The 27425-nt window shown below is 36.1% G+C and overlaps 2 long non-coding RNA genes across 4 annotated transcripts in view; one reads left to right on the top strand and one right to left on the bottom strand.

The window, feature by feature from the left end:
* The window catches only part of LOC137230976 (uncharacterized), a 268957-nt gene that overhangs the window by 94303 nt on the left and 147229 nt on the right, over positions 1–27425 (bottom strand). The gene's annotated exons all lie outside the window — the stretch shown is intronic.
* On the top strand, positions 1120–20483 carry LOC137230973 (uncharacterized). Of its 2 annotated transcripts, none has more exons than XR_010946323.1 (3): positions 1120–3107; positions 4984–5145; positions 6349–20483. It is a non-coding gene; the product is annotated as an uncharacterized lncRNA (long non-coding RNA). The 2 variants fall into 2 exon arrangements; XR_010946322.1 differs by having other exon boundaries at positions 1126–3107; positions 6387–20483.

Below are 27425 nucleotides of genomic sequence, written 5' to 3'. Positions count from 1 at the left end.
GGAACAAACTATAGATACATGCAACAACTTGGATAGAACTCAAAGGTATTATGCTGATTGGGAAAAAAAGCCAATGTCAAAGATTTATACACTATATAATTTCATTTATATAATATTCTCAACATGACAAAATTATAGTGCAAGGGAATAGATCAGTGGTTGTCAGGAAGTGAGGAAGAGGTGTGACTAATTGTAACATTAAAAAATTTCTTCATAGTGATGGAATAGTTCTGTATTCTGAGTGTGGTAAGTATTCATAAAATCTAGACATATAAAATTTCATAGAACTACACACCAAAGAACAGAAAACTAAACAAAACAAAAAGAGAAAGAAAGGGAGAGAGAGGAGAGAGAAAAAGAGAGAGAGAGAGAGAGAATGCAAAATGGTGAAATTCAAATAAGATCTGTACTTGAGTAATAGTATTATACCAATGTCAATTTCCTGATTTTCACAATATACTATGTTATATAAGATGTTCTCATTGCAGAAAGCTGGGTGAAATTTTTTTCTACTATTTTTGCAACTTCTCATGAATCTTAAACTAGTTCAAACTAAAAATAATAATAAAAATAAATTTTAAAATATTATTGACTTTTATGACATTTACTTCCTTGTTTCCTTCGTCATAGTAGGTTTGTGCATTTTACATTTGTTTACTGCCCTTTTAGTGAGGTTTGAGAAGTGGTACCAAACACTTTTGGTCATTCTGCCGTGTTTAACCAGCAGTCCCTCTATTCCAGTTTATTTCTTTTTCATTCTTTAAACAGCTTCTCCAGAGAGTTCATGGACTAGTTTCTCATGATATTTGTGTTTTGACATGACAATATCTATACTTTTATTTCTGTCAAGAATCAATAGTTATGACCACTGAGCACCCAAACTGGAAAAACAATAAATAAGGTTAGATCCAACTTTCCTGATTTTATTTTTTGTAATAAACTTTCTTATTGAAATATAAAACTCATACAGAAAAATATACACATAAATGTGGAATTGATGACTTTTCACAGAATGAATGCACTCATATAACCATTGTCTAGATCACGAAATCAAGCATTACACGTATCCGGAATCCCCCCTTATGCTTTGTCTGAATCAGTAGTGCTTTCCTCAAAGATTACTCTCATTACAGAGATGAGAAAATTCTAGCTCAGAAAGATGAAGAGACTTGCTTAAGCACACATAACAAATGGTAGACCTAGGATTCAAATCCAAGTCTCCTAAAGACTAAGGTTTTATTTTTCATTTCAGTACTCTTTCTCCTAATATTAGCTGTATTTTCATACTTCATAAGGCTTCTTCCCAAAGTTAGTGCCAGTTGTTCATTTATATTGATGACAGTTTTAGGGGTCAGCAAATGGAGTCTGGTAAGTGGCTATTTGGTCTCCTTGCTGTACACAGAAATTTTCTGAGTTAAAATTGCATTCATTCTTTCATTCATTCATTCATTCCCATATGTTGTGAGAGAGATAAAGAATTAAACATAGTCCCTATCCACCAGAAAAGTAATTGCAAAAACTGCCGACTTTAATATAAAGTAGAATAATATGAGTACTAAATAAAAATATGGAATCACCCCCTTCCAATTTATCCTACACGTGGCCAACAAACTTATCTTTCTAAAACACTAATCTAATCATGCCTTCCTCCCAAAGAACTTTATTCTCTTCCCATCATATATTGCCTACAGGATAAATTCCACATTCCCTTGTCTGGCATCTGACTTCTGCAGAACTCCACAGGTAGAATCCTCACCCCCAGTAGTGTTGAAACCAGATATACCTGGGTATGAATGCCGTATCTATCCCTTACTAAATGTCTGGCCTTTGAACAAATGATTTACCCACTCTCAATTTCAGTGACCATATTTATAACTAGAGGTGTCTTCACAAAGCCTGTAAGGTAAAAGATAATGTACGCAATGCACTTTGCCCAGAGCTTCGCACATACTATTTTGTGAGTGGTAACTATTAGATATCAGATCATTTTGAGCTGCTTATAATTCCCCAAATTCAATGTTATCCAACTATTACTTTTGTTTGGGATAGTCTACTCCACCTCTGCCTCTCATCATTTTCCATTTGGTTAATTTCTACCTGAAATAGCAACCCTTGAGTTTTGGTGCCCCTAGTGAGGAGACTGTCTGGAGATGCTCTCTGTTTAAGAGAAAGAAGAGAGTTTTGTAAGATCTGGAGTACCGAGTTGGAGCGTATGATGTCCTACTGAGGATTCTATTTTGTGTGAGCTCTTAAAAATACCAGATAATAGAACTTAAAAAAAAAAAAAAAAAAGGTAGATGTGTTTATACACCCGCATCTGGAAAGAAAAGGCACAGGGCTCTGCAATGCAAGAATTAAGCTGGTATTTGTATTTGTATTATGGTGATTGGCTTTACCTTCTCGTTTTGCATAATCTCTTTTTCAATGGTGAGGAGTGTAATTTCCCTTCAGTTCATAGAATAGTACTTGGAGAGGACAGAGAGGAAGTCTCTGCATTTTGTGAAAGAGAAAATTACCGGCACCCCTTTTGTTCCCTTAGGCAGGATTTGGATGGATTACTCATACTTAAAAAGGAAGGCGGCTTTTAACCTTAAAAAAAAGAAAGAAAGAAAAGAAAAAAGAAAAACTCCTTGCATTAACACAGTGCATTGACATGTTACTAAATCTAAGGAATTTTGAAGGATAAATTCCCAGACTTTATCCAAAACATGAAACAAATTCTTCAAACACAAACTGCCAAGCTCATCAACTTGTTCAGATCCCTGCAACTTTGGTCTCACCAAACTGCTCGCTTAGCTCCTTGATTGGCTGCTTTAACCCTTCCAGGCTGATTGGGTGCTGGGCAGGGGGTGGCCTGGAGGGACTGTTCAACAAGCTCAGAGCATTGGCCCCTCTTGGAAGATCAGACTTCTGGAATCGATTTGGGTCCAGAATTGCATTACCCAAGGAATGTGGAGTATGCACAGTCCTTGACGGCTTGTGAACCACACTTCCTGAAGCTGGCCACCAGCCAGAGCTGAGGCCATCAGCATCTCAAAAATGAATTCTTTCTGAGACAAAGAACAATCCACCCGATTTCTGAAATCACTGAAGTAGAAAACTTGCCTGTAAGTAACCTAAAACCTGGTTGACGTTTAGACTCCTTTGTGTTTCTAGTCGATGAGGGGATCAAATGTCACCCCAAAATGTCTTTTCCTTTCTATAGGCAGGCATTGTAAGGCACTGAATAGCCTGGGATTGTATCTTGCTGAAACTTAACTGCTCTACTCAGAAGACTGTTTCTCTGTCAAAAATATTGCCCACCAACTGCTCAAAAGACAGGACAGAAAGGACTAGATGTGGTAAGGAAAGATAAAGAGGTGGGATGATTCTCCCTCTCCAAGAACTTAAAGTCTAGGGGCAAGAGGAGACAAATATCTGTGAAGGATGCTCCAAGATCCAAAAAAAGCAATAGTTTGGAGGAATGTCCTGCAGAGTTCTTTTAGGAGAGCGTGAGTTGCAGAGACATGACTAGAAATAAAGAGGACATTCCAGCTGTTGAGAAAAGATGGGGACACAGGCTCAGAAGCAGGAGTCAGCAAAATTAGCTCTGGGTGTGCCTGGCTGAGTGGAGAAATCCTAGCCCAGGATTATGGCAAGATACGCATAGGATGGGGGGAGGTGGGGGGTGGAAAGAGAGACAGTGGGGGCTTAATTGTGCTTTATTTTTGCAAGATTATAATTATCATGTGGTTATTTTCTTACTCTCTACTTAGGCAAGGAGTATTTTCACCTGATGTCTTTCCAATGATCTTATTTCATTTCTCTCTCATGTTTGGATCATTTCCTTCAAAGTCAAAGTTATGTGCTGAAAATGTGCTGTTGACCCATCAAAATCACGTTGGCTCTCAAATTCTACAATATAGGCCACCACACTAAGCAGCTGTCCTTTATCCAAGGAGAGAAGTATATCTTTTGAACCAGGTGATGCACACATGGGTCAGACTTCTGTCCCCATAGTTGAGTAATTGATTAACACTCTGCAGGCATATCTGACAGTTTTATTCCCCCACTACCAAATCCTGGCAGCTTAGATGATAATAATAGTGACGCTTTACTGTCAATGGACATTTTCACATATATTTTCTACTGAATTCCCCTTTCTATTTTTGAAGAGGTCTAAGAAAAATCTACCTGAAAGGTAAATAGCTTATATTCTGTAGTGTCAGAATTACACACCTATTCAGCCAGTTCCTCATCAAATCAATAAAAAAGTAACATACTCAAAGCATATTAATTGAGATTCTATTGAGGCAAATCTTTCCAAGTAAACCCCTAATATTGATCCCAATGAATTGGATCACATCTTTCACGAGTGTTTTTTTTAATTTCTGCTTTTCAAAATACCACAAGAATTGTTATTTTTGACCCTGCTTCTAGACAGAGTTTAACCCATGAAATTAAGTTAGCTTGAGTATAAATTCTTTGAGGATATGGAAAATGTCTAGCACTGTCCTTTGGTGAACAAAGTAAGGAATAAGTGAGTGAGTGAATGAATGAATTTTTTAATGAAACTCTTTTTCATTAGTCAGGGATGGGCCAAATAATATGAAATGGCTGGAGACGGTAGTAAACAAAACTGGTTAAATCACTCAGTGTCTTAAGGTGGTATTAACCAGAGTGTCATAAAAAATCATCAGTCTACTTCATCAGAAATCGAGGTAATTGTAATTGTTATCATTATGGACTACTAACTAGTCCATCATGATAAAATGTAATTGTTATCATTATGGACTACTAGTTAGCCAACTGATTCGACTAACTTTCCACTGAGCAGTATATTCCAGGACTTTCAAAAGACCCCAACATTTCACAATGTATGAAATTGGGAGCCGGCAGGAAGGGCCCCTTAAAGATAATCTGATCTAGTCCATGTGTTTAGAAGGAAAAAACAAAGGCCCAAGGAAGTGCTATAACTTGCCCAATGTCACACATTTACTACAGAGCATGAAGGGTCTCCTCCTTCCAACCCAAATAATGCTCCTTCAGCTGTTCCAGAGCTCCATGCTGCGAACCCATGGGAAGGAAGAAGAGCCAGGCCAAGGGGAACCAAGGAACCCAGGATGCAGGACCCAAAAGGTCTTCTGAGGAAGGGCTGAGGTGGTCGTAAGTATTCAAGAGCAGTTGAGCAGTTACTGAGGGATGTTAAACTAGGGTGCAGAGAGCCAGGAGACCCTGTCCAAGTGAAGTAAAATGCAAGAAAAGCTTTGTTGGTGAAAACATGGGGAGGGAACGTTGCTGAAATCCAATCAGTAACCTCCACTGCTGCAAGGATCTGCCCAAATGCAGCAACATCAGAGGAATTTGAGTTTCTTCTGCAGTTGTCTGGGAGAAGGATAAACTGGCTCATAAGAGCTCATAGCTAACATTATTGAGTGAGACGCCATGATTTCCAGTGACGCCAGAGCAAAAATAAAACTGAGGACCACAAAGAAATGACAGGGTGCTCAGATCCAAGCAGAACAAAAGGGCAGAGAGTTGCCAGAGTTGTTTTAAAAGAAAAATATCTTCACCCTGATGTCAAGGATAGAAAATCACAAAGAAAAGAAAAGAGATTGTGTTAAGATTTATCTTGACATGTTACTGTGGCAGATAAAGGCAAGGAAGCAAAGAGCGCTATGAAGAAGAGGATTAAACAGTTTTCATAGCATGAAAAAATGGGGCTGAAGTGGAATGTGAGGGAAAGGTTTTCAATATCAGGCCAGAGTTTGGGAGAGAGAATGTCTCATTACCCCACAGGGAGGAAGCAGCATTCCAAGGGGTAGGGTCAGTGGAACCCTGGGATGAGAAGTATTTCTCCCCATGATTGCCTCACCCAAACCCCTGGATGGAAATATTAAAACTCAGATTGTGCCTACAGACATAGCAGCAGAATGTAATAACCCAAAGGAGGGAAATAAGGCAAGGTGAAATGAACTGAATCAGGCAGATGGGCCCTCTTGCTACAATCATACAGTGGTGGAATTAGCGAGGGTCAAAACTCTGTAGTCATTCTGGGGCCAGGGCTGAACAATTTGGCCGAAATGGCTCAGTAACAGTTTGGTTACCATGTGTTTAGATGCAGCTTTGGTAAATTATCTGGATGTTTGGGCTACCTGAGGTCAAATATTTGGAGAATTAGAAAAATCAAAGTAATTGACAAGATTATTTTCTCTTTGGATTTCTGCCCAATGCTTTGGCATCATCATCCTTAGAGTCAAGGGAAAAAAGCATGATGAATGTAAATATACAGTTAAAAAGAAAAAAGCAAAGTTATGTTACTGTTTGTCTGGGGTTTTTTTTTTTTTTTTTTTTTTTTTTTTATTGCAGTACGTGGCCTCTCACTGTTGTGGCCTCTCCCGTTGCAGAGCACAGTCTCCGGACGCACAGGCTCGGCGGCCATGGCTCACGGGCCCTGCCACTCCGCAGCATGTGGGATTTTCCTGGACCAGGGCACGAACCCGTGTCCCCTGCATCGGCAGGCGGACTCTCAAGCACTGCGCCACCTGGGAAACCCTGGGGTTTTTTTTTAGCTTGATGTTACAGTATGAGTCAAGGTTATGTCTATCTGTCACAGGTAGAAGGAAGGCATTACATGAGAAATCTCCTTAAAGTAACCTTAGTGCATCTCATCTAACTGATTGATCAGAAACGGGCATATTGAGGCAGATGAATTATCCAGAGGGGATGATTTCGGCTTTATTCTTTGTGTGGGATGTGGTTGAGAGCTTAGAATTTGAAGTCAAATATACCTCAAGTCATAGTGCTCTTGTGTGTCCAAAGGCAAATTGTTTAACCTCCCTGAACCTCAGTCTATACATCTTTAAAAAGGGGCAAAAATGGCAGAACTTTATAAGATTATGATGAGCATTCACTGAGAACACACATATGGAGCATAATATAATACGGTGCCTAGGACACAGTAGGTGCTCAGTAAATGCTAGCTGTGACGTTAACAAGGTTGGACTGAATTGAGGAAGGGAACTAAGACATCTAGATGGATTTTTTTAATTTGTTTTTAACTCTGGAGTATTCTGCAGAAGACTTTTCCATCTCATACAGAACTGAGCTACATAACTTGGAAAGACCACTGCAATTCTAAAGTTCTAAGTGTTTATTATTTCATCAGTAAATATCTGAAGTCATCACTCACCTTTCCTATCAGTTGTCCAATTATCATTAATTTGTTAATAGAGGACCGCCAACAAGTGCTGAGCAAGTGTGGGGCCACTGTGGGCATGACAGTGAAGAAGAGACTGATGAAGGATGCTCACTGTATACAGGTCAACAAATGCATAAATCAGGACACACTGAGTCATCATCTCATACGTGTATACAAGATAATTGTGCTCGGCACGTTGCAGTGCACTATCTGACTTAAATCTCATAACCCTGAAATAGGTACACTCATTATCCCCACTTCACAGAAAGGGAAGCTTAGGTTTGAAGAGGTTTTCAAATTTACCTGGGGTTATATAGCTAGGAAGTAGCATAAACCCAGATTATCAAACCCTTGTTTATGCCACTACCTGCCTCTCACACTTCCACCTCCTGCCTTTTGAGAGAATAAATATCACACTGATTTTTTTTTTAAATCTGTGCAGTGTTATGAACCTTTTTTGTAAGGTGGAAATCAGCAAGCACTATGAATGAAGTAATGGACTGGAAAACTAGATTCTTATCATAACCTGAGCACTAAGTAGTGGACAAGCCATTTACAAGCTCTGGTCCTGTGTGTCCTCTGCTTTAAAATACAGTTGTAATGTTTTACCTGTAGAATCCATTTCATCTCCACAAATTTGCTTATACTAAGAGCCGGTCTCATGGATAAAAAGCATCCATTTTCCTGACTGTCATAAAATGTCTCGAGGATGACTCTTTGGTATTGACTCAGAAGGACCATTAAAACAGAGCATTATCTCATTAATTTTTTTTAAAATTGTGGTATAGTTGTTTTACAATGTTCTGTTAGTTTCTACTATAGAGCAAAATGGAGTTCCCTGTGCTATACAGCAGGTTCTTATTAGTTATCTATTTTATACATATTAGTGTGTATATGTCAATCCCAATCTCCCAGTTCATCCCTCCACGTTTCCCCCTTTGGTGTCCATATGTTTGTTCTCTACATCTATGTCACTGTTTCTGCCTTGCAAACCAGTTCATCTGTACCATTTTTCTAGATTACACATATATGCATTAATATACAATATTTGTTTTTCTGACTGACTTCACTCTGTATGACAGTCTCTATGTCCATCCACGTCGCTACAAATGACCCAATTTCATTCCTTTTTATGGCTGAGTGATATTCCATTGTATATATGTACCAGAGCTTCTTTATCCATTCGTCTGTCAATGGACATTTAGGTTGTTTCCATGACCTGGCTATTGTAAATAGTGCTGCAATGAACATTGGGGTGTATGCGTCTTTTTGAATTATCATTTTCTCTGGGTATATGCCCAGTAGTGGGATTGCTGGGTCATATGGTTATACTATTTTTAGTTTTTTAAGGAACCTCCATACTGTTCTCCATAGTGGCTGTATCAATTTGCATTCCCACGAACAGTGCAAGAGGGTTCCCTTTTCTCCACACCCTCTCCAGCATTTGCTGTTTGTAGATTTTTTGACTATGCCCATTCTAACCGATGTGAGGTGATACCTCACTGTAGCTTTGATTTGCATTTCTCTGATAATTAGTGATGTAGAGCAGCTTTTCATGTGCCTCCTGGCCATCTGTGTGTCTTCTTTGGAGAAATGTCTGTTTAGGTCTTCTGCCCATTGTCTGATTGGGTTGTTTGTTTTTTTGATATTGAGCTGCATGAGCTGTTTATATATTTTGGAGATTAATCCATTGTCTGTTGGTACATTTGCAAATATTTTCTCCCATTTTGAGGGTTGTCTTTTTGTCTTGTTTATAGTTTCCTTTGCTGTGCAAAAGCTTTTAAGTTTTATTAGGTCCCATTTGTTTATTTTTGTTTTTATTTCCATTACTCTAGGAGGTGGGTCAAAAAAGATCTTGCTGTGATTTATGTCAAAGAGTGTTCTGCCTGTGTTTTCCCTCTAAGAGTTTTATAGTGTCTGGCCTTACATTCAGGTCTTTGACCCATTTTGAGTTTATTTTTGTGTATGGTGTTAGGGAGTGTTCTAATTTCATTCTTTCACATGTAGCTGTCCAGTTTTCCCAGCATCACTTATTGAAGAGGCTGTCTTTTCTCCACTGTATATTCTTGCCTCCTTTGTCATAGATTAGGTGACTGTAGGTGCTGCACGGGTTTATCTCTGAGCTTTCTATCCTGTTCCATTGGTCTAAATGTTTGTTTTTGTGCCAGTACCATATTGTCTAGATTACTGTAGCTTTGTAGTATAGTCTGAAGTCAGGGAGCCTGATCCCTCCTGCTCCGCTTTTTCCCTCAAGATTGCTTTTGCTATTTGGGGACTTTTGTGTCTGCATACAAACTTTAAGATTTTTTGTTCTAGTTCTGTGAAAAATGCCATTGGTAATTTGATAGGGATTGCATTGAATCTGTAGATTGCTTTGAGTAGTATAGTCATTTTCACAATATTGATTCTTCCAATCCAAGAACATGGTATATCTCTCCATCTGTTTGTGTCATCTTTGATCTCTTTCATCAGTGTCTTAGAGTTTTCTGACTCCTGGTCTTTTACCTCCTTAGGTAGGTTTATTCCTAGGTATTTTATTCTTTTTGTTGAAATGGTGGGATTGCTTCCTTAATTTCTTTTTCTGATCTTTTGTTGTTAGAGTATAGGAATGCAAGAGATTTCTTGCATTAATTTTGTATTCTGCAACTTTACTCAAATTCATTGAACAGCTCTAGTAGTTTTCTGGTGGCATCGTTAGGATTGTTATATACATATATCATGTCATCAGCAAGCAGTGACAATTTTACTTCTTTTCCAATTTTCTTTTTCTTCTCTGATTCCCATGGCCAGGACATCCAAAACTATGTTGAATAATAGTGGTGATAGTGGACATCCTTGTTTTGTTCCTCATCTTAGAAGAAATGCTTGCAGTTTTTCACCATTGAGAATGATGTTTGCTCTGGGTTTGTCTTATATGGCCTTTACTATGTTGAGGTAGGTTCCCTCTATGCCCACTTTCTGAAGAGTTTTTGTCATAAATCGGTGTTGAATTTTGTCAAAAGCTTTTTTTGCATCTATTGAGATGATCATATGGTTTTTATCCTTCAATTTGTTATTATGGTGTATCATTGATTTGTGTATACTATAGAAAACTTGCATTCCTGGGATAAATCCCACTTGATCATGGTGTATGATTCTTTTAATGTATTGTTGGATTCTGTTTGCTAGTATTTTGCTGAGGATTTTTGCATCTATATTCATCAGTGATATTGGTCTGTAATTTTCTTTTTTTTGTAGTATCCTTGTCTGATTTTCTATCAGGGTGATGGTGGCCTTGTAGAATGAGTTTGGGAGTGTTCTTTCTTCTGCAAATTTTTGGAAGAGTTTAAGAAGGATGGGTGTTAGCTCTTCTCTACATGTTTGATAGAATTCACCTGTGACGCCATCTGGTCCTGGACTTTTGTTTGCTGGGAGATTTTTAATCACAGTTTCAATTTCATTACTTGTGTTTGATCTGTTCATATTTTCTATTTCTTCCTGGTTCAGTCTTGGAAGGTTATACCTTTCTAAGAATTTGTGTATTTCTTCCAGCTTGTCCATTTTACTGGCATAGATTTGCTTGTACTAGTCTCTTATGATGCTTTGTATTTCTGCAGTGTCCATCATAACTTCTCCTTTTTCATTTCTAATTTTAATGATTTGAGTCCTCTCCTCCTTTTTCTTGATGAGTCTGGCTAAAGGTTTATCAATTTTGTTTATCTTCTCAAAGAACCAGCTTTTAGTTTTACTGATCTTTGCTATTGTTTTCTTTGTTTCTATTTCATTTATTTCTGCTCTGGTCTTGATGATTTCTTTCCTTCTACTAACTTCGGGTTTTCTTTGTTCTCCTTTCTCTCGTTCCTTTAGGTGTAAGGTTAGATTGTTTATTTGAGGTTTTTCTTGTTTCTTGAGATAGGCTTGTATTGCTATAAACTTCCCTCTTAGAACTGCTTTTGCTGCATCCCATAGGTTTTGGGTCATCATGTTTTTGTTGTCATTTGTCTCTAGTTATTTTTTGATTTCCTCTTTGACTTCTTCAGTGATCTCTTGGTTATTTAGTAGTATATTGTTTAGCCTCCATGTGTTTGTGTTTTTTACATTTTTTTCCTGTAATTTATTTCTAATCTCATAAAGTTGTGGTCAGAAAAGATGCTTGATATGATTTCAATTTTCTTAAATTTACTGAGGCTTGATTTGTGACCCAAGATGTGATCTGTCCTGGAGAATGTTCCGGGTGTACTTGAGAAGAAAGTGTAATCTGCTGGTTTTGGATGGAATGTCCTATAAATATGAATTAAATCTATCTGGTCTATTGTGTCATTTAAAGTTTGTGTTTCCTTAGTAATTTTCTGTCTGGATGATCTGTCCATTGGTGTAAGTGAGGTGTAAAAGTCCCCCACTATTATTGTGTTACTGTTGATTTCCTCTTTTATAGCTGTTAGCAGTTGCCTTATGTATTGAGGTGCTCCTATTTTGGATTCATATATGTTTATAATTGTTATGTCTTCTTCTTGGATTGATCCCTTGATCATTATGCAGTGTCCTTCCTTGTCTCTTGTAACATTCTTTATTTTAAAGTCTATTTTATCTGATATGAGTATTGCTACTTCAGCTTTCTTTTGATTTCCATTTGCATGGCGTATATTTTTCCATTCCCTCACTTTCAGTCCGTATATGTCCCTAGGTCTGAAGTGGGTCTCTTGTAGACAGCATATATATGGGTCTTGTTTTTATATTCATTCAGCGAGCCTGTGTCTTTTGGTTGGAGCATTTAATCCATTCACATTTAAGGTAATTATCAATATGTATGTTCCTATTAACATTTTCTTAATTGTTTTGGGTTTGTTTTTGTACGTCCTTTTCTTCTCTTGTGTTTCCCCTTAGAGAATTTCCTTTAGCATTTGTTGTAGAGCTGGTTCTGTGGTGCTGAATTCTCTTCGCTTTTGCTTGTCTGTAAAGCTTTTGATTTCTCCATCAAATCTGAATGAGATCCTTGCCAGGTAGAGTATTCTTGGTTGTACGTCCTTCCCTTTCATCACTTTAAATATACCATGCCACTCCCTTCTGGCTTGTAGAGTTTCTGCTGAGGAATCAGTTGTTAACCTTATGGGAATTCCTTTGCATGTTATTTGTCATTTTTCCCTTGTTGCTTTTAATAATTTTTGTCTTTAATTTTTGTCAGTTTGATTACTGTGTGTTGGCATGTTTCTCCTTGGGTTTATCCTCCCTGGGACTCTCTCTGCTTCCTGAACTTGGGTGGCTATTTCCTTTCCCATGTTAGGGAAGTTGTCAAGTATAATCTCTTCAAATATTTTCTCGGGTCCTTTCTCTCTCTCTTCTCCTTCTGGGACCCCTACAGTGTGAATGTTGGTGCATTTAATGTTGTCCCAGAGGTCTCTTAGGCTGTCTTCATTTCTTTTCATTCTTTTTTTCTTTATTCTATTCCATGGCAGTGATTTCCACCATTCTGTCTTCCAGGTCACTTATCCATTCTTCTTCCTCAGTTATTCTGCTATTGATTCCTTTTAGTGTATTTTTCATTTCAGTTATTGTATTGCTCATCTCTGTTTGTTTGTTCTTTAATTTTTCTAGGTCTTTGTCAAACATTTCTTGCATCTTCTTGATCTTTGCCTCCATTCTTTTTCCGAGGTCCTGCATCATCTTCACTATCATTACACTGAATTCTTTTTTCTGGAAGGTTGCCTATCTTCACTTCATTTAGTTGTTTTTCTGGGGGTTTATCTTGTTCCTTCATCTCGGACATAGTTCTCTGTCTTTTCATTTTGTCTATCTTTCTGCGATTGTGGTTTTCGTTCTGCAGGCTGCAGGGTTGTAGTTCTTCTTGCTTCTGCAAGAAGAATTTAATGTACCAAGATCTGACACATTTCTTTTTCTCCTTGAAGCCTTGGCTTCTGGAATTTTATCCACTGTTTAGACTTGCAACACCTCTTCTCAACTCTCATTATCTCTTCCCAGTCTCACTGTGTAATCAGAGTACAGTTAAAGGAGCAATTCCGTGACACAGTTCATCAGCTTTGTCTGGTCAAGGCTGAAGACTCACTTCAAGACCAAAGGCATTATGAAGTTGCTGACTACTCTACCTATGAGTGCTAGTCCTTGCTGTTCCTGAGAAACCATAGCATAATACCATTAATGGTGACACATATGATCCAGCAATTCCACTCCTGGGCATATATCTGGAGAAAACCATAATTCGAAAAGATACATGCACCCCAATGTTCATTGCAGCACTATCTACAGTAGCCAAGACATGGAAGCATCCTAAATGTCCATCAACAGAGGAATGGATAAAGAAGTTTTGGTACATATATACAATGGAATATTACTCAGCCATAAAAAAGGAATGAAATCATGCCATTTGCAGCAACATGGGTGGACCTAGAGATTATCATACCAAGTGAAGTAAGTTAGTCAAAGACAAATATTATATATCACTTCTATGTGGAATCTAAAAAAGTGATACAAATGGACTTATTTATAAAACAGAAACAGACTCACAGACTCTGAAAACAAACTTCTTGTTACCAAATGGGGAAGGTTGGGGGTAGGGATAAATTAGGCATTTGAGATTAGCATATACATACTCCTATATATAAAATAATCAACAAGGACCTACTGTATAGCACAGGGAACTCTACTCAATATTCTGTAAGAACTCATATGGGAAAAGAATCTGAAAAAAATGGATATATGTATATGTATAACTGAATCATTTTGCTATACACCTGAAACTAATACAACATTGAATCAGCTGTACTCCAAAATAAAATAAAAATTAACTTAAAAAAATAGTGACCAAATCATTTGAGATTATTAAGGAGAAAAAACCCTTATTCCCAAAGTAGTCACAGGAGGAGGGAGAAGAGAGGAGTTTCTCCTAGTCAGTAATTATTGATGTTCTCCCACCAAAAAAAAATTTTTTTTTTTTTTTTTTTTTTTTAGTGGTTTGGGAAGTGTTAACTTCCAACCCTTAGGAATGGAGCAGGGGTGTACAAAGTAATCAGCCCAGTGGCATTATTTTTATTTCCGTAAGAGTCACAGCTTTCAAATTCCCCCCAATGGAAAATTCTCTGAATGTGACTTTTGAATACACATTAATGTTGACAAGTTGGACTGTGTGGCCTGTTGTTAGGTTAAAGCTGATCAACTGGCCCATCCCTTACACTGTCAGTGCAAAAAAGACTAACACTTATTCTTAGTATGAGGCAATTTTATGACTCTGGTAAGTGACTACGTGGAAGACCAAAATATATCACATTTTTTCCCCAAAATTTTGATAATACCAAATGACTTCCCCAAGGGGTTTTCAAAGAAGGAAAATAGCAATGCCACAGATACTGCATAGAGTAAATTTGAAAGCCAATATTTCAACCATTGCCACCTCTTAGGAAGTTTACTCATTACTTTTAAAGCTATTACTGACCACTTATTTTGTGCCAGGTGATACAAAGATAGTGAATGTTATTCTTGCCTCAAGGCATTCACAGTGTGAGGAAGGAGATGGTGAAGTAATCAGACAATTCTAATTTAGAGTTGAGTACTTTCCCCACTACAACCCAATGCTCCCTCAAAGTGTTGGACAAATTCTAACTTTAGGCATCAGCTCACACCAGCTTCTTGAACAGCTGGATCTACAACTGGAAACCACAAGATTAGGGGTGAAGCTTTGTTCAGACATCTCTGTAACAGCTACTCTGGCCATCACAGGCCCCAAAAGAAGGCTAGAGCTGTGCTGGAGAGTCTGCTGCCAAAGCTTCTTGCTGACTCCATCTGTGTCATCGGCACTAACATCACACCTCCTCAGCATCTCAGGGCAGAGCCCAGTTCTGACATTTTCACACTCAGAGCCAGTCAGAAGCAGAAACTAATGTTTGTGTTGCTGACATGTCATTCTCTTTTATCCTCTGACATCAGCCAGTCCCTGTGTCTCTCCTCCAGCCCCCCTTAGTGTGGATCACAAGACACTTGAAAAACAAGACAGGAAGTAACCCTCACATCATGGAGTCCATCCACAGGAGATGAGAAATTTGCAGGGACATATTAGGTGTGCTTATTGTCCTCATCCCATTCTTTCTGCTTTCAAATTTCTACTCCTGTCAGACCATGAATTTGATTCTTCCACATCCTTTACCCTGATGAAGAGAAGCCTGGAGAAGCTGACTTAGCTGCTCCTTTCAAGGACACTTCAGCCTTTGCCTTCAACCTGCTAGCCCTTCAGTCAGGATATCACTACTTTGCTTCCTTGTGTCCCATTAGAAGTTTCCCCTCACAGTTTCCTTCTCAAAAATAATCACCTCAGATCCCTGAAAGGCACTTTAGACCCTTGGGAATGTTTGAATGCTGAGTGCAAAGATGCAAATCACAAGAGTCTCTTCAGAAGACATTCAAGAAAAGGCATCTTCCAACTTCAAAGTATACAAAATGTTGTTCTTCCTCTTCAAGTTAAAATGCTTTCATACTTTACCAAATATATATACAATTTCTGTGACTATTATAAAAAGAGCTCAAGTTTTATATCTATTTTGAATGCAAGTTTTAAAAATCTTCTTAACATAAAAGTAAAAATGATCAATGATCCTACTGTTCAGAGATAGTCAACATTTGCTCAAATTCTGTTTTCTTCCTATTGCCCTTTAATTGGCAGCTAGAAAATCATACTGAGGAAAAGAGGAATCAAGTACCCCAGGTTCCAAAAGAAAGCTAAAATTATTTGGAGTCAAGTACTTCCTCAGAGTTGTCTGCCCCAATCATGTCACATGCATACATACACACAACAACATGCTGTATAGACTAGTGGGCGTATAAAATGATTACTAAAAGGAAGAAAGATTTGGGTTAGGATTGAAAGAATTGACTAGAAATAAATATGGTTCATGAGCCTCACAGGGAGTGTGTGTCATTTTTTCTCCCTTTCCTTTGGGACAGAAGACCTAGTTCCCCCACCATGCCGGTAGGGGAAGCTCCAATGGCATGGATAGAGGAAGAAGGAAAAAAACAGTGCTTTGGGCTAAAACTTTGCTGTTGCTGGGGCAGGGAGGATTGGAGATGAGCATTAAATTGGAAATTAAATTGAAATTTTAAAACAAATTAAATTCACTGGATGGGACTGCATTTACTAGTAACTGAAAATGAACAGAAGTAGTATCTGTCCAAGATATTGTTAAGAGGCAAAAAAGAGACATTTGAACATTTTCAGATGAAGGGTTTTAATGCTCTTGAGGGAGCTTCTGCACATAGAAAAGATTAATTTTGGTTTAAAATTTTTGACTGATATACAATTTATTTAACTTATAAACTCAAACACCTCATTAAGTTCAAATTATAAATCTTATGGAATCATTTGCATGTCATAAGTTTTAACAATAATTTTTAAGTGTCTATAAATAATGTTTGCTCCCATTTATGAATATGTTTGCTCCCATTTATGAATATAGTTAATTAGACACTTTAACTGTGTTAAGCTAAGTTTGTAGCTGTAATATATTATGATTCCTTTCTAATACTCAGTTGTATGACTCCACAAACAGAACCTTTATGAGTACTAAATAATTCTTATACATCTTAAATAATTCTTATAATTTAAAAATATGGTGCCCCTAAAATCTTCTTATATAGCCTAATACTTTGCATAACATCTCAACTTAAACCTGCAAGTCTAAATTAATTACTCAATTATATTGTTTAAATTGAAGTTATAAGGCAATTAATCTAAGAGAAAAGTTCTATAAAACATTTTAAAGTATATGGAATGTATTATATATGCAGATTCTTTGTTATTATAAAATTATTAATATTATGGATTTTAGCCTCTTAAATATTTCTATACTTCATTTAACATTTTCCTAGGATTAAAAGATGGACCATCATTCAAGGAAGACAGTTATTTGAGGTTGCCTCCCCATGAAGCAAGACACTTTCCACCATAGCTAACTGGAGTTCCTTACAACCAGAGATCCTGGCCAGGTAGAAATTCTGGAGCCCTGGACGTCTACTGAGAACAATTCTTCTCACACACCCCAGCTATAACACAGAACCCCCTCTTTTGAAATATTATGAAAAGTTTTTCATTCTTTGACTACTCTCAGAAAAGCACATCTTTCTTTTAGACTGAAGAGTTGATTCGAATTTTCATTTTTCTTGCTCTTAATTTGTGAATATGTATTTTTCATCAAAATCTAAAGAACTTTGTGCTTGATGGCGCCCTCCAGATAAGTAAACATATTTTCTATTTATTTAATGACTATGAAGAGTTAAAATCTTTCTAATTGTAGATTTGTTCATTTCTCCTAGTAGTTCTGTCCATTTTTACTTCATATATTTGTAAGACTATGTTATTAGGCACATGTGAATTGAAATTTGTTATATATTCATGGTGAATTTAAGCTCTAACAATGCCAAAGAGATGCTCTTTATCTGTTATTACCTTCTAAATTAAAGTATATTTTGTTGATATTAACAAAGCTATATATTTCCTACTTCTGATTTGCATTTATATGATTTACATGGTATTTCTCTTTCCAAGGTTTTAATTTAATCTTTTTTATATCATTCATTTTAGATGCTCCTCTTGTAAACACGTGTACATTTCAATTAGTTTTAATTTGGAGAATTTAACTTGTTTCCATTTAATGTAGTCACTGATATATTTGGATTTAAACCTAACATCTTATTTTTGCTTTATTTTGCTTATTTTGTCCTTCTTGTTCTTATTTCTCTCACTCTCCTTCGTAATAATTTTTAGTAGATTACATTTTATCATTTCATTTCTTTCCCGTGTTTGGAAGTTACATACTAGATTTCTTTCCTACAAGTAGATAAGCTAACAATTAAAAATCTAAAACTAATACCTCTACCCTCCTCCTGGGCAATAGAAAGGTCTGTGGACATTATAACTTTTTTCCTCAAATGTATATACTGATGTTGTAATGTTTTAAAATCTATGATTTTTTTTTGTCATGAGTCAATATTATTTTTGTTTTACACAAATTAATTTTACCACATATTTACTTTTTCTTTACTCTTCTTTCTTGCATTTTAGAAATTCTACCTAAAATCAATTTCCTTTCTGCATGAAGAATACATTTTAGAATATCCTTTAGAGAAGGTGTGCCAGTGACAAAGTCAGTTTTTGTTTATTTGAAAATATCTTTATTTACTTCAATCTTGAAAGATACTTTTCCTGAATAAAGTATACACAGTTGGTAGCTACTGCATAAAATTGAGAATAATATTTCACTACCTTCTGGCTTCCATTTTTGCTACTGAGAAGTCAACTTCAGACTAACTGAAGATCATATATCTTTTTTCTCTGTTTTTAAGATTTTTCTCTTTGTTTCTGATGTTGTGCAGTTTTACTATGATGTGTGTAGGTGTAGGAGTTTTTTATTTATTCTGTTGAGATTCATTGGGCCTTTTAAAACTGTGACTTCGTTTTTTCAGATGTTCTAAAAAATTCTCAGCAATTATCTCTTCAAATATTGCCTCTCTCCCATTTTCTCTCTTCTCCTTTTTTGGAGAGATATTAAAGTTCTTAGCCCTTCTTACTCTGTCCTAAATGTCTCTTACTCTTTCTTCTGTGTTTTCTATCTTTTTGTTGCCTAATATTGCATATTGTATAATTTCTTCTGGCCTATCTTCCAGTTTGCTAATTATTCTTTCTTCAGTTGTGGCTAATCTGTTGCTCAACCATTGAGATTTTAATTTAAGTTATGGCATTTGTATTTCTAGGAGTTTTCTACTTGGTTTTCCATCAAATTTGTGATATCATTTTTTTATGGTATCCTATTGCTTGAAGCCATTCCAAACTTATCTTGTTTCTTGAAGTATATAAAACATGGCTCTTTTATAGGTTGTGTCTGATATTCCAATATCTCAATCTTTACATGAATTTTCCCAACTTGTTTTGTTTCTGTTCATTCTTATTCATGTCAGTTTGGTGTTTTGTTTGTTTGTTTGTTGGCTTAGTTATCTCTGACAGCCTGCTAGTCTTTGTACTTGAAAAAAATATTGTAGGAATGATCTCAGGCCTTCTCCATAGAATATCTGCATTTTCTTCTGCCAGGTGGCCAGGAGTACCACCAGCCCAGGATCACCATATATTGTCTTCTGTGAGACTCCTCCCTTTTTGGGCTCTGGGTTTTATTTCTATACCCCACACCTCACATCAAAACAATAGTTTACATGAGCAAGGACACCCTTGGGGCAAAAGAAACCTCCATATTCAGCTTCTCTTTTTGGATTATCGATATTTAAAATTTTTTTCATGGAAGAGTTGGTCTGCATAACCTAGAAACAAAGACCTTTGAGTTTATTGGGATTTTTGCTTTTTTCAGTAATTACTTAGATCATACAACTCTTGAAGATATTTTCAAATATAGCCAATTGAAGTCGACTTGTCACATGGCTTTAGCTGACTTAAAGCCCCAGATTATGAAGACTTTCTTCAGATATAATAAACTATAAACTATAATTGAAGGTAATAAATGGAGAAAAATGAAAGCATTTGTAGTTGTGTACCACCAAATACTACAGGTGAGACAAAATGCTCCTAAAAATATATTAAATCAGGAGCATTTGTCTCATAAATTTACTTTGAACTATTTATTTTTAATGTCTCCAAGGTATCTAATTATATAACTAAACCACAATTATTTGATTATTCAGCTTTTGTCAACCATTATATTTTCCAATTTTTCACTATAACACCTAACACTGTGTTGTATTTGTACATAAATCTCTGTGAAAATCTCTGATGTTTTTTCAATACAAATACTTTGAAATGCGATTACTTGATCAAAGAAGGTGAGCATATATGCCTCTCTATAAGCACTGCCAAATCACCCTCCAGTGAGGTGACTATAATTTTCACCTGCCAGCAACAAGACCTGAGTTTCTGTTTAAATAGTCCTTACCAACATTGATTATTATCACTGAAAAATATATTCACTTACTTATTGGAAAGATGAAAAAAAAAATATTTTGTTGTTTTAATACCAATTTCTTTTATTATTATGTACTTGAACTTTTTGTCTAAGCTTATTAGCCATTGGAATTTCTTTAATAAATTATCTGTTCACTTCTTATGCTATTTCTAACTTTGAATGCTTTCATGTTCCTTACGACATTAACTTTACTAGTTAACTTACTGCAGTGCTTTATAAATTAAGTATATTGACCCATTGTCTTTCACATAATTTGCAAATACTTTTATACTTTGTCTTTCAGATTGATTTACAGTGCTTTTTCACATACAGATTTTTGTAGTTAAATATCCTAATTTTTTCCTTTATGGTTTCAATAATGATCATTGTCAGAACATTCACTGTATAATTTATTACATCAATAATTTTTGAAGACCAAGAATAAACAAAACAATCTTGAAAAAAAGAACAAAGCTGGAGGACCTACACTTCTTGATTCCAAAGCATACTACAAAGCTACAGTAATCAAGACAGTGTGGTAATGGCATAAAGATAGACATATACATCAATGGAATAGAACTGAGAAGCTGGAAGTACACCCTTACAGTGAAGACCAATTGATTTTAGACAAAGATGCTGAGATTTAAATGGGGAAATAATTGTCTTTTCAACAAATGGTTCTGAAAGAAATTAATATCTACATGTTAAAGAATAAAATTGGACCTCTTCCTTACACCATACACAAAATTAACTCAAAATAGAGCTTAGACATGAATATGAGAACTGAAACTATAAAACTCTTTTTAAAAAGAGAGTAAATCTTCATGACCTTGGGTTAGGCAATGACTTTTTCAGAATAACACCAAAAGCACAGACAGCAAAAGAAAAAAAACTAGATAAAGTTAGACTTGATCAAAATTAAAAAGAAACCTTTGTGCTGCAAATGAAATCATCAAGAAAGTGAAAAGACAAACCCACAGAATGGGAGAAAATATTTGCAGGTCAGATATTTGATAAGGGACTACCACTGCATAACCACTAGGATGGCTAAATCAGAAAGACAGATAAGAATGTGAATGAAATTGGAGCTCTCATCCATTTCTAGGCAGAATTTAAAATGGGAAGGATACAACCTAAATGGGAAAATAATTTGAAAAAGAATATACACATGTATATGTATAGCTGAATCACTTTGCTGTACACTGGAAACTAATACAACATTGTTAATCAAATATACTCCAATATAAAATAAAAAGTTAAAAAAAAAACGGGAAGGATGCTTTAGTCTAGAAAACTCAAAAGGTTAAACATACAGTTACCATATGACCCAGCACTTCCACTCCTAGGTATATACTCAAGAAAGAAAAACATATGCCTACACAATGACATATATGAATATCAAAGCAGCATAAACAAAAAGTAGAAACAACCCAAATGTCCATCAACTGATAGATGGATAAACAAACTGTAGTATATCCATACAATGAAGTATTATTTGAGAGTAAAAGGAAATGAAGTACTGATACATGCTGCAACATGAATGAACTTTAAAACCATTATGCTAAGTGAAAAAAAACAGACACAAAAAATATATATTATGTGAGTCCATTTATATTAAATTCCCAGAATAGGCAAATTTATAGAGACAGAAAGTTGATTAATGATTGCCAGAGGATAGTGGGAGGTGAAATGGGGAGTGACCACTAATGGGCATGGAGTTTCTTTTTGGAGTGATGAAAAAGTTTAAAATTAGATTCTGGCGATGGTTGCAGAACTCAGTGAGTATACTAAAAACCATTGAATTCTGCACTTCAAATAGTATGGTATGTGAATTGTATTTCAGTAAAACAGTTAAAAATAAATGTTGGAAAGTAATTTGATAAACTTCTAAATCTATCCAAGATAGAAACAAACCTTTGCAAAGTCAGACTTAATTAACAAAATAAACATATCAAACCAAGATCATATTTCAATCTACTTAATGATGAAATACTGGAGGCACTCTCATTAAAAGGGTAAAAAAAAGTGCACTAGAATCTGATATATTTCTGGAATATAGAACCAATGAAATAAAGCATGAAAAAGTAATGAAGTATATATTTTGACATTCTTTTTTGATGGATACAAGTTTAATTTACTATAATCAACTGAATTTCTATATACCATCAACAATCAGAAAATGATAGTTTAAAAATAGCATTAAAATAGCATCAAAAAACTCAAAACACATGAAATAGGGAAAATAGGTAACCTTACAGTTGAGGAGACTGGCAGATACTACTTCAACCAAGTGGGCAAAATTAACATTACCTGCAAAGGGAAAAATGGACATTATGTACCTCTTGATATGGTGCACAAAGAGAGAGACAAAGTTACTTTCATGGTTTTTTCTTCCCCAAATGCATAACCTACATCCAACCATGAGGAAATATCAGACAAAACCAAATCAGGGATGTTATTATCTATATATAAATTTTAATTAAAAGAAGAAATAATATAAATTCTACCCAAGTTCTTCCAAAAACAGAAGCAATGGAAATACTCTCCAACCCATGAGCCATGGCCGCTGAACCTGTGCGTCCGGAGCCTGTGCTCTGCAATGGGAAAGGCCACAACAGTGAGAGGCCCGCGTACCGCAAAATTATATATTTATATATATATATATATATATATATATATATATATATATATATATATAAAGGATAATACATCATGATCAAGAGAGATTTATCTTAGAAATCCAAGACTGGCTCAATAGTCAAATATAAATCTATGTAATTCACTATATCAATAGACTAAAAGGGAAAATACATGATAACCTTAAAATATGTACAAAAGGCACTTAACAAAATGCAACATTCTTTCATGATAAAAATTTTCAACAAACTAAAAAGAGAAGGAAACTTTCTTAGCCTGATAAAAGATGTTTAGCAAAAAACAAAAACAAAAAAACCTTAAAGGTAACAGACTGAATGCTTTCCTCCTAAGCTTTGGAACAAGGCAAGGATATCCTCTACCACTACTCCTATTCAACATCATACTGAAGGTCCTAGCCAGTCAATAAGGTAAAAAAAGATAAAGAAAGAAAGAAAAGGTGCATAATATTGGAAGGTAGGAACTATTTCTATTCACAGATGATATTTGAAAACTACTAGAATCAATATGTGATTTAGGAAGGTTTCAGGTTAATATTTTAAAAAAGCAATTTTATGTCTACATACTAGTAATAGATAATTGGTAATTGAATATTTTCAAAAGACCACTTACAAAATCAGCAAAAAAAAACACCGTATAATACTTGGGTATAAGTGTTTCTAAAAATATGTTCTAACTCTGTTTGCTAAAAACTGAAAAACACTGTGAAAGAAATCAAATATCTAAATAAATGGAGATGTGTATCATATTCATGCATTGGAAGACCTATATTGTTAAGATTTCAATTCTCCCCAGTCATCTATAGATTCAACACACTCCCATACATCTTCAGGACATCATTTCCTTTCATTGATCAGGGAGAATGTTCACTGCAGTAATTCTTAACCTTTTTGGGGTTATATATCCTTCTAGTAAAGGATAAAAAATTTAAAGCAGAAAGGAAATAGGGAGGGTATTCTTAATGCCAGAAGACATGAGCAGGGATAACAATATGAACCATAGAGATCTGTTTAAGGAATATCAGAACTGAGCGCTTGGAGATCAACTTGCCCAATACCCTACTATTAGAAAAAAGAAAGTTGAGACAAAGAGAGCTGATGCAACTTTCTAAAAGTCATGCAGCCTCAGCATCTGTGGTACGGCCCCCCCCCCCCAGAAAGTAGTCTCCTGACTACTTATCCAATGACTTTTCCAAGGACAATAAATTACATATTTATAAAAAAATTATTTCTACCTGCATAAAATACCTTGAAGCCTGGAATCACGACTCTTTGTCACCCTGCAGCACTTGTATGCAGTAGAAAAACTATACAGTTATACTAAATTGAGTTCAAAGAAATGTATAATGAATTAGCCTATACTCAGAAATTTATACTTGCCTATTCTAAGGTGGGGTTAGTGGAATTCACTAGAAGTCTGTTTGGCCCAAGATTATCTGGATTATCTGGAACCAAGAACTTACCTGGAACCAAGAAAGTTCTCCACATCACCAATGGTAATGGATGAAAAAGGAAAAAAAAGTAATTCAGACTCACTGCTACCAAGGCATAAATCAGAGAAAATCAAGTTGAGATTTTCTTATTAGTTAAGACTCAAGGCAAGAGTCTTCAAAAAGCCTTTAAAAAAAAGAAAAAGAACCAAGTATCCCACCTCAATTTCAGAGAATTATTGGGGAGGTGTGTGTCATTTACCACCTTAATGCTTATTGAATGGTGCCAATTCAGAAGACCAGCCCTACCAGAAACTAGTACCCCTATTAAGCCCTGTCAATAAGAGAGAGCCTGATGAAAGAAGCTGTTCAGGGTCATCGCAGGGCTTGTGAAGAGGAGCTATTCCCTGCCTCATTTTAGAGGAATTTTTTCCCCCATACCCAAGAGCGAATCACTTTGTAAAGTCTGAGGGTGTTGGTAAAATAAGACAGGTATTTAATAATTCCATTGCTGGACATCTGCTTCACCAAAAAGATGTCTTTTGGGGTCCTGGATGTAGTAGAAACAAGAACTATGGAGAGATGTCAAGGCGGGAGACTACCAGTGATGAGTGGAGACAGGGTTGACATCCTTTCTCAGTTTTGAAGAGATTCAGAAAATAATCCTACATGCCTGAAGTCCATAGGGATTTGAAGAAATTAAGTGCTACAATCTCTCTTCAACTGACACAGCAGGTTGAGGACAGCAGAACATCAGAGAAGTGAAGCATGGTACCACCTCCTGGGAGTCAGCAGGAAGATACGGCCAAGTCTTACGGGACATCACCAATGACCAGGAAGGAGTTCCTCATCAGTAAGGCAGGTGAGAGCAACCATCCATGTACTTAGAGTTCACAGGCAAAGAGCTACAACAGCCATCAGGACCACCCAAGGGCAAGACTGCAACATTGTCCAGTTAAAAAGGAGAGTTGTCTTCTTTTTCTCTTTCTGCTATCCCAACACCTGAGAAACTATTGCCAGGAGGAGGGAGAGGGTAGAGCTACCTGAGAGCCAGGCCACACAACCCTCACCCTCACTCCAAGACAGTGAAGTCCCAGCACTGGGTGGAGGGGAAAAGACCACTTTGGAGAGAATATGAGATGGAAGTTTTAAGATGAAAGTACTGGATTTCAGAAACAGATATCAAACCATTTAAACAGTCAAAAGCAGAAGTGGTTATAGAAGGGCCAAATAATATTAAGTGGGTTACTATCCAGGATGAAAAGAAAATTCAACATTATACAGAGGTCATTTATAGAAAATTCAAACCCTTTTAAATGTACATCTCCAACAAAATGCAATCCATCAATAAATTAGTTACATATATTAATGTATTATATATGAATGTAACCCTAAAAGATTGTTAGTTTTAACCTTCCCTAAACTCTCCATCTACCTGGTTCTTAAATAAAAATTGACCAGGGGGAAAAAAAAAATCTGGTCTCTCAAATGCTTTCATTGATCCCAGCCTCAGCTATGACTATACCTTCATTGATCCCAGCCTCAGCTATGACTAATCTCACATAAAACTTTTCATCTGGCTTCAGATGGTGCAAGTTTTATGCCTTTGACTCACCTTTCCATTTACAACCTCATTTAGCCCTTAGACCCAACATTTGACACCACTTCCCTGGATATGACCTTTTGGGTTTTTTCTTCAACTATGATTCATATTTTCCCTCCAGCTGCAGAGCCATCAATCACCCGGGGTCAGCACCTCACCTGATTTGGCTTGACATCTGGGCTTGCAGGCTAGAGTGCAACTTGTTTGCCAAAGCTCTCATTAGTTTTATCTAGTCCAGATCTAAGGAGTCACACCATGCCAGAACATAAAGAGGGCTCCTTCACCAGAGAGACATGTTTCTTGTTGTTTTTGTTTTTAGATCTTTACTGTTTGATACTCTCTCCAGCATTCAGATATTCCTGTACCTAAGGAGTCATTAGTCAGAAGGTATCACAAAGGTTTAGCCTCATTAGGACCAAGCTCTATCCAACATTGATGGCTAACAGAAACACACTCCAGTAGAAACCCTGAGTTTCACAGTTAATCAGAAAAGTCATTCAAGTTGATGATTTATAGAGACTTATCAAAAAGTACCATAAACATTAATTCTAACTAAAAGCAAATAGAAATGTAAATTTATTTACCAATCTTATAATATAGGAGCACAACTTTTTCTTTGAGTATAGATCGGCTGATGAATGTTCTGCCTAGTTTTTATTGCATAAATAACACACCGTGCATGTGGTGGGGGAGGGCGTATATAAGAACCTTCCCCTCAATTTTGCTGTGAGCTTTAATTAAACTGCTCTTTAAAAATAAAGTCTTAATTTTTAAAGTGTATTATTTATGCAATAAATAGTTGGAATCATACAGTATTTAACCTTTTCGATTGGCTTCTTTCACTTTGTAATATGCAGTTAGAGTTCCTCCACGTCTTTTCATGGCTTGAGAGCTCATTTTCTTTTTAGTGCTGAATAATATTCCGTTGTTAGGGAGTAACACGTTTATTTACCTACTCACCTACTGAAGAACATCTCAGTTACTTCCAAGTTTTGGCAATTACAAATCAAGTTGCAATAAACATCCATGTGCAGGTTTTTGTGTGGACACAAAGTTCTCAATTCCTTTGGGTAAATACCAAGGATCTCAGTTATTAGATGGTATGGTAGGAGTATGTTTAGTTTTATAAAACAAACAAAACACTGCTATACCATTTGGTATTCCCACCAGCTACGTATGAGAGTTCCTTTTGCTCCACATTTTGACTACCATTTATTGTCGTCAGCGTTCTGGATTTTGGCCATCCAAACAGGCGTGTAGTGGTATCTCATTATTATTTTAATTTGCATTTCCATGATGATATATGACGTGGAGCATCTTTTCATATGGTTATTTGTCATCTGTATATCTTCTTTGGTGAGGTGTCTAGTAAGGTCTTTGATCCAGTTTTTAATCAGGTTTTTGGTTTTCTTATTGTTGAGTTTTGTATATTTTGGGTAATAGGCCTTTATCATATATGTCTTTTAAAAAAATTTTCTTTCAGTCTGTGGCTTGCCTTCTCTTTCTCTTGACATTATCTTTCACAGAGAAGACATTTTTAATTTTAATAAAGCCCAGATTATTTTTTCTTTCACGGATTGTGCCTTTGGTGTTGTATCTAAAAAGTCATTGACATACCCAAGGTCAGATAGGTTTTCA

This window comes from Pseudorca crassidens, chromosome 9, assembly GCF_039906515.1.
Source record: "Pseudorca crassidens isolate mPseCra1 chromosome 9, mPseCra1.hap1, whole genome shotgun sequence".
Classification (NCBI taxonomy): Eukaryota; Metazoa; Chordata; class Mammalia; order Artiodactyla; family Delphinidae; genus Pseudorca; species Pseudorca crassidens.
The sequence above is the reverse complement of the archived record's forward strand: the minus strand, read 5'-3'. Positions and strand labels throughout refer to the sequence as shown.